General features: G+C 35.5%; 1 non-coding gene across 1 annotated transcript; it reads right to left on the bottom strand.

The window, feature by feature from the left end:
• Positions 1-2,266: 2,266 nt before the first annotated feature.
• On the bottom strand, positions 2,267-2,373 carry LOC128041522 (small nucleolar RNA R71). Its single transcript, XR_008196531.1, has one exon. It is a non-coding gene; the product is annotated as a small nucleolar RNA R71 (small nucleolar RNA).
• Positions 2,374-9,001: the final 6,628 nt, after the last annotated feature.

Here is a 9,001-nt window from a genome sequence, read left to right as displayed (position 1 = left end):
GACTATTAAAGAGTTCTTATTAAAGTGAAATATTTTATTTTAGTCTATTCATGTTGTGTTATATTATTCATTGTGTTTATTTCCTGTTGTGATTATTTTCTACAAGGCGCGTTGTTTTATTTTGTGGGTGTTTGAATTCTGATTACATTCTTTAACTTGTAATTACGATTTTCATCAACAATATTCTGCCTTTATTTTCTTTAACCAAATTGATTAACATTGACTTTGCAAATAATTACCACAGTCCCTGTGGAAAGGATAACTCTTTTACTTACTAGTTATTACTTGTACAGCCATATACACTTGCACGTAATCACACGACGATACAAGTTTTTCATGTTGTTGCTAAGGGTTATATTTGTCATTATTTGTGAAGATATTTAATTTTCAGTTTTTGTTTATTTTTATATTTAATATTTTTATTTTTATTTTTATTTTTCTTGTTTATTTTTCGTGATTTTTTAGGGTTTATGAACATAAACCAAATTATCAATCTATTGCCAATTGACCCAGAAATTGAACGTAACCTTTAAGCAAAGAAGAAGGGAGCGATTAGCCAAAAGACAAGTCAAAGAAATGAATCAAAATCTAAGAGAAGGTGGAACCTGTAATAATCAGAATTTGATCCTTGTTGCTGATAACAGAGATCGAGCGATTAGGCAATATTCTTTGCCTTTGTTTAGTGAACTCAATCCAGGGATTGTAAGACTGGAGATTGAGGCCCCTAAGTTTGAGTTAAAACCTGTGATGTTCTGATACGAGTCACAAAGGCCCAACTCAAGCTCAAGAACGTGATGGGCTCAAATTACCACAAGGCCCAATAACGATGTCACAGGCCAGGCAAATGCGTATGAAACTAAATGGAACCGTTCAAGACTTCATTAGCAAGGCCTTAGATGTGTATACAAAGGAAAAAGAAAATCAAGATTCACTTTCTTATTTTCAAGAACATCAAGAAACAGAATCTTGGTCCAATTTTGTTATTTTGAGCGATTTCAAGAATCAAGAAAATCAAGATTTCAAATCTTGGAAATCTTGGTCCAAGAAACTGAATCTTGCAGTGAAGGCGCATTGGATCTCAGTTACGAGCATCAACAAACCAATTTCCAGAGAGAACGGATTACAAGCCCAAGTTCTTGAAGATACGACCCAATAAGATGTTCCAAGCCCAACCAAGAAGTTTAAATTAGACTTAGTTGAAAATCAGGCCAAATTGTCAAAGTGGCCCAAATTGTAAAATTTTAATTCTTTAAATACTTAGCTTTAATTTTTAGACTTTATGAATAAATTTCTATGTAAGAATTCAGTCCAAGAGGCCCGTTTAAAGGCCTTGGAAGAAATTCCATTGAAAGGCAACAATTAGGGTTTTTTTTAGTTTTCCTAGTAGGGATAGGAAAGTAGTTAGGAGGCCTATATATATGGCTTGGCCGGCCACCCTTATACATGATACATTGAATTCAGATTTTTTTTGTAGAGTGAAAACTCTCTTTGAGTTTCTCCAAGAATTCTCTCTTGAGTTTTCTTTAGAAGTAGTTTTAACAATCTTTTTGATTGTGGGAGCCATCTTCAACCTTCTTCTTGCCGTGTTTTTACATTGGAGGGAAGATTAGAGCCGTTTGAAGGGAGTTGTGAAATCTTTCTTGATTTCAAGGCTTCTTAGGACTTTATCCATCTTTTTTGTTGTTTGTTCTTTTTAATTATTTTTGTTTGTGTCGAATTGTTGATTAACTTGGTTTAATTGTTCTTGTTGCATTTCCAGCCATTCCAAGCTTCAAGGATCTATTTTGGCAACATTCTTTGGCATCAAGAAATGTTCTTTCTTCATCCTTTCTTGTCGCCCAAGTATCATTCTATTTCAATTTAGTTTTCTTGGTCTTTTAATTTTAATTTTTTGTTTTCTGTTTTCGTTTTAGATCTAAGTGTCGATAGTTTTCGTAAGACTTTTCCAGTGACTTGGCAACTCGATCTTGGTCCGCGCGCAACTCGATCTTGGTCTATCATGTTCCAAATGTTGCAAACAATGGGACAGTTCAGTGGGATACCTGCTAAATATCCTCATTTGCACTTCCACTTATTTATGGAAGTAAGTGACTCTTTCAAGTTACCAGGCGTATCTGAAGATTCTTTAAGATTGAAGCTTTTCCCATATTCGTTGTGAGATCACGCACGAGCATGGTTGAATTCTTTACCACCTCATTCTATTTCCACATGGCAGGAACTGACGAAACATATTCTGATGAAGTATTTTCTACCAAGTAAAAATGCTAAACTCATAAATGAAATTACTACGTTTCAGCAATCCGAAGATGAGTCCTTGTATGAGGCATGGGAACGATTTTAGGAGTTATTACAAAAATGCCTTCATCATGGAATTCCTCATTGCATTCAATTGGAGACATTCTATAATGGTCTTAATGCTCACACGAGAATGGTGGTAGATGCTTCAGCTAACGGAGCTCTTCTTTCAAAGTCATAGAATGAGGCGTATGAAATTCTTGAAAGAATTTCGAGTAATAGCTACCAGTGGCCTACTCATCAAGCAACCATAGGAAGAAGAGTGGTAGGAGTTGATGAAGTCGATGCTCTTACATCTTTAGCAGCTTAGGTATCTACTATGACTTCAATGCTCAATAATATTTTTGTTAATGGTTGCAACACTAACATGATAGGTCAACAACCAAGTCGGTTTGAGAAATCACCTCTATTTCTCCTGGAATAATCAAGGTACCGATCTAAGTAATTCCTATATGCATTCTCTTTCAAATCATTTGTCAGGTTTTTCTCAATAGATGCAGCAACCTCAGCCAGCCGAGACTTTGAATAGTTTGGAAAACCTACTAAAAGCATATATGGTTAAAAACGATGCAACACTAAGAAATCTGGAGAACCAAATGGGATAATTAGCTAATGAGCTAAACAATAGACCTCAAGGTGTTTTGTCGAGTGATACGGAAAATCCCAGAAGAACAAGAAAGGAAGAATGTAAAACTGTTACTTTGAGGAGTGGAAAGGTGTTAGCAGTTGTTGAATCCAAAGATGAGCCTATTGTTGTCCACAATCAGAAGGAAGTTCAAACAGAAGTTGAGTGTAGAATTCTGTTTTTGTGATCCCTACTGAGGCACAACCATAGTAGAGTAGTGCTAAAGAATCAACACCCAAGGTAGATGCAAAACCAACACTACCTCCAAAAAGTTTTTCGATTAAGGTATAACCTCCACCACCTTCTTACAGGAAAAGATTCCAAAAGCAACAACAAGAGGTACATTTTAAAAAATTCTTAGATATACTTAAGCAATTACATATCAACATTCCATTGGTAAATGCTCTAGAACATATGCCGAATTATGTTAAATTCACGAAGGATATCCTCTCTAAGAAGAAAAAGTTAGGAGAGTTTGAAATAGTGGCTCTAACTAAGGAGTGCAGTGTATTCTTGCAAAATAAGTCACCACCAATGATGAAAGATCCTGGAAGCTTTACCATACCATGTACCATTGGTAATTCCTATTGTGGTATGGCTATGTGATTTGGGAGCTAGCATAAATCTGATGCCCATGTCAGTGTTTAGACAATTGGGAATTGGTGAAGTTAGACCAACAAAAGTGACACTACAACTAGTGGACCGATCAATAGCACATCCTAAAGGAAAAATTGAAAATATTCTAGTACGTGTTGATAAATTTATTTTTCCTATTGGCTTTCTTATTTGAAATTTTGAAGCAGATAAAGAAGTCCCTATCATTTTGGAAAAACCTTTTCCAACAACCGAAAGAACATTAATTGATGTTCAGAAGAGAGAACTTACCATGCGAGTCCAAGACGATAAGGTAACTTTTAATGTTTTCAAAGCTATGAGATACCTTGATGCAGGAGAAGAATGTTCTGCTATTGATGAGACAAAATTGTCATTCCCGATGGATGACTCGTTGGAACAACTCTTAGTACTAGAGATGCTAAGTTACGATGATAGAGATGGAGATCAAGCTGAATTGGAAGCCGAACTGAAGGGATTCACTTTGCAACCCGATTTTGAGTCTTTAGAGTTGGAATCCCGTGAGTATAAGTAGTTGAAAGCTTAAACTAAATAACCGCCCAAGTTAGAGTTAAAGGTACTACCTTTTCACCTTAAATATGTTTTTTTTGGGTAACGCTTCTACTTTACATGTGATTATTTTAGTTGAATTAACTAGGAAACAAGAATTTAAGCTAATTAATGTCTTGAAGAAATTCATGAAGGAAATCGGTTGGACGATAGCTAATATTAAAGGTATTAGCGCATCTTTTTACATGCACATAATCATCTTGGAAGATGGTGAAAAAGGCACAATTGATGGCCAAAGAAGGTTACACCATATCATGAAAGAGGTAGTCAAGAAGGAGATCATCAAGTGGTTAGATATGAGAATCATTTACCCTATCTTAAATAGCTCTTAGGTGAGTCCAATCCAATGTGTGTCGATGAAGGGTGGCATCATAGTTGGAAAAAATGAAAATAATGAGTTTATTCCAACCAGAACAGTTACAAGTTGGAGAATTTCTATTGATTACCGTAAGTTGAATAAGGAAACTCGGAAAGATCATTTCCAGTTGCCATTTTTAGATCTAATGCTAGACAGACTTGGGATTACTATTGTTTCATCGACGGTTATTTAGGATACAATCAGATCCTTGTAGCCCCAGAAGATCAGTAGAAGACAACTTTCACATGTCCATACAGTATGTTTGCTTTCAGGCGTATGACTTTTGGTTTATGTTATGCACCTGCAACTTTTCAACGGTGTATGATGGATCTCTTCACTAACATGGTTGAAATTTTTTTGGAAGTGTTTATGGATGACTTTTCTGTGTTTGGAGACTCTTATGACAACTATTTAGATAACTTGGCCAAAGTGCTCAAATGATGTTAAGAGATGAACCTCATTCTCAACTTGAAGAAATGTCATTTCATGGTAAGAGAAGGCATTGTTTTGGGACACAAAATTACAAGGAAAAGAATAGAAGTTGACAAGGCAAAGATAAATGTTTTCGAGAAAATCCCACCGCCAGTGTCTGTAAAGGGCATTAGGAGTTTCATGAGACATGCTGGATTTTACGGGAGATTCATTAAAGATTTCTCCAAAATCTCCAGACCATTTTGTAAACTGTTGGAGAAAGATTCAATATTTACTTTTTATGATGATTGTTTAACAGCTTTTGAAGAGTTGAGGAAAATATTAATTTCAACACCAATCATCATTACCCCTGATTGGAGTTCACCGTTTGAACTGATGTGCGACGCAAGTGATTATGTAGTAGGAGCTATTTTTGGACAACAGAGGAATAAGATTTTCCATCACATCTACTATGCTAGCCAAAGTTTGACAGGAGCACAATTAAATTATATGGTAATAAATAAAGAGGTACTTGTTATTGTTTTCGATTTTATCAAATTTCTTTCATATCTTGTAGGTACAAAAGTGACAATTTATAGTGATCACACGGCCATTAAATATCTAATGTAAAAGATAGATGCAAAACTATAATTAATTCGGTGGATTTTGCTGCTCCAATAGTTTAATTTGGTGATACAGGATAGGAACAGAATAGAGAACCAAGTGGCAGATCATTTGTCTAGATTAGAGCAGAAAGATGAAACCCAGTCCTCAGTTCCTATCAATGAGTATTTTCTAGATGAACACATCTTCGAGGTAAGTCATTTCCATAAAGCTCATTGGTTTACAGATTATGCTAACATTTTAGCTAGTGGTTTAATGTCGCTCGATTTAACATATCAACAAATAAGGAAATTCTTTCATGATGTTAGATATTATTTTTGGTAGGAACCATTTTTGTTTAAGCAATATGAAGATCAAATGATTAGAAGGTATGTAGTTGAGAACGAATTAGCCAAAATTTTGTACCATTGCAATTCATCCCTGAGTGGGGGACATTTTAGAGGAATAAGAATTGTAGCCAAAGTATTACAAGCTGGTTTCTTTTGGCCAACCCTGTTTAAAGACGCATATGCCTACGTGAAAGGATGCGATTGATGCCAAAGAGTAAAACATGTGCCTAGGAGAGATGAAATGCTGCTAACCAACATAGTTGAGGTAGAGTTATTTTATGTTTGGGGTATTGACTTTCTTTCCTTCTTCTTATGGTAACAAGTACATCTAGGTGGCTATTGATTATGTGTCTAAATGGGTGGAAGCCGAGGCATACCCAACTGATGACGCCAAGGTGGTGATGCAGTTTCTTCCAAAACACATATTTACAAGATTTAGGATTCCCAGCACTATAATTAGATATGAAGGTTCCCATTTCATGAATAAATGGCTAAAGTGGTTGCTAGAAAAATTTATTGGAAAGTATAAAGTTACTGCAGCTTACCATCCTCAGACGAATGGTCAAGCTGAGTTTACGAATAAAAAAATAAAGGGCATCTTGGGAAAGTAGTGTGCCCAACTCAAAAAGATTAGTCTTGGAGACTTGACGAAGCATTATGGGCTCTTAAACAACTCAATTTAGACCTAAAATCCGCTGAAGACAAACGAATGTTACAATTCAATAAGTTGGAAGAGATGAGATTATTCTCTTACGAGAATGCCAAAATTTTTAAAGAGAAAAAAAGATGGCATGATAAGCACATCTGTCCCCGTATGTTCAAAGCTGGCCAACAAGTCCTTCTCCTCAATTCGACATTGAAGTTTTTCTCAGGTAACCTTAAATCCCAATGGTCAGGACCCTTTACGATTAATCAAGTTTTTACATACAGAGTTGTTAAACTCCAAAACAATAAATGAGGTACGTTTAAAGTTAATGGTCAACGACTGAAACATAATTGGACCAGTAAAATAAAGAAAAAAACACTTCGCTCATTGTAACTGATCCATGAAATTTTTTCTATCGAAAAACTATTACATTTGTAAATAAATAAATTTTATCTTTATGTTTAATTTTAATTTTAATTTTATACTATCTTTTATTTTTAAATTTAATTACATTTTCTTTTTTAGATAAGTTTTATAAATAAATAAATGGATAAATAGAAATAATAGTGTAAATAGAACTCTTAATTAAAATTAAGTTAATCTTTTAACTTAAGTGAAACTAGGGTTATTTTATTTTCCTTCCTTATTTTTTTCTTTTTTTTATTCTTCGCCCACCTCACCATTAACACCGATCTGTCAGTGTCGAATAACATTAGGTGATCCCCAGTGATGAGACCCATGCGCATGCGTACCCTTGATAGCAAGCCATTGCATGCTCCTCTGTCACACACCGTCAGCCACCATCGGCCATTTGTGGCAGTCCTCACGCACCTCGGCCTTTGTTGATCAGGCCACTATTGGACACTTGCGAATACTTATAAACTGATTCTAATTCTTAAAAGGTTGGATTGGTTGGATTAAAATTGAATGAAATGAGTAAGTATTCAATATACACTTGTAGTCAACTTTAGACATAGAGTCACAATCATGCAGAAGGAACCCATGCAAGATACCTAAAAAGCCTATAGACTCGGGCAAGGTAACTTAAGGTTTTGCTTTCACTAGAGGCAAGCCATTTTAGAACTCTTATGTGCAGTAAAGTAGATACAATTTTGCCAAGCCATTATTGACAGTAAGGGTTGATTCTGGGTAATCTCGACCTTTCGAACCAACATCACTCTATCCTTATTCTTTGTCATAGTAACTTTGCCACAGCATCTTTGGTTGTTTATTTCTTTGTTTACATACTATTCGGATAATCACCCTCGTTATTGTCATTACATTTCTACTCTCACTTTTTCCATAGCATTTCCAATTAGTCATCAATTCCATCTATTGCATACATCATCATTCCGTTGAATTATCACTGCATGCTTATCTTAGTTTACCATAGCATCTTAGACGTCAGTCTTGCCATAACATTAACCATATTACAATAACTTGACCAATTTTGTGCCTCAATCTGGATCTCGTGGGAACGATACTGACTCATCACTTTGTTACTTGAACTAAAGTGTATACTTGCACAAAATCGCGCATTATTTTACACGTGACAAGTTTTTGGTGCCATTACTGAGGATTAGTAATTTGGTGAAATTTCATTTGGTTATTTTACTTAGTTGTTTTATTTAACTTAGTGTATTAACTTTTTACTGATTTGCCATCAGTGCATGAGAAGAGGCATTTCTGCTAACACGGAGTATCTTTTTTATTTAGAGATTGATAAGACCTTGTGAAGAAAGAGAAAAGAATTGAGAAAATTGGCTGGAAACAAGAATCATCTGAATAGTAATCCAAATGATCGCAATGAAAATCCTCCCATTGGAGGTGTGGTGGATGATCGAGATGGGCTAATTAGAGAGCATGTCGTCCCAATGCTAGATGATCTGAATACAGAGATAGTTAGATCAAATATACAAGATCAGTAATTCAAGTTGAAACCGGTAGTGTTCCAGAAGTTACAAACCATAGGAAAGTTCGGTCGACTCCCTACTAAAGACCCACGATTACATTTAAGACTCTTTCTAGAAGTATGTGTTTCATTCAAACAACAACGTGTTCTTGAAGACGCCTTAAGACTTAAGTTATTCCTATATTCTTTAAGAGATCGTGCGAGAGCATGGCTAAATGCTTTGCTGTCAAGATTAGTGGCACCATGGAATGATCTTTGCCAGAGATTTCTGCTACGGTATAACCCGCCTACTATGAATGCCAAGTTGAGAAATGATATTATGTCTTTTCGACAGATAGAGGATGAGACGCTATATGAAGCTTAGGAATGATTTAAGGAGTTAATTCGAAAATGTCTGATGCATGGAATCCAACACTGGACTCAAATGGAGATGTTTTACAACGAGTTGAATGCGCACACAAGGATGGTAGTTGATGCATCTACCAATGGTACGTTGTTGGAAAAAAACTTAGAATGAAGCATACGAGATCTTGGAAAAGATTTATAACAATGATTATCAGTATCCGACCATGAGAGTTGGGACGGGTAAGAGAGCTGCTAGTACCATCGAGCTTGATGC

Source organism: Gossypium raimondii, chromosome 5 (genome assembly GCF_025698545.1).
Source record: "Gossypium raimondii isolate GPD5lz chromosome 5, ASM2569854v1, whole genome shotgun sequence".
NCBI lineage: Eukaryota > Viridiplantae > Streptophyta > Magnoliopsida > Malvales > Malvaceae > Gossypium > Gossypium raimondii.
The sequence above is the reverse complement of the archived record's forward strand: the minus strand, read 5'-3'. Positions and strand labels throughout refer to the sequence as shown.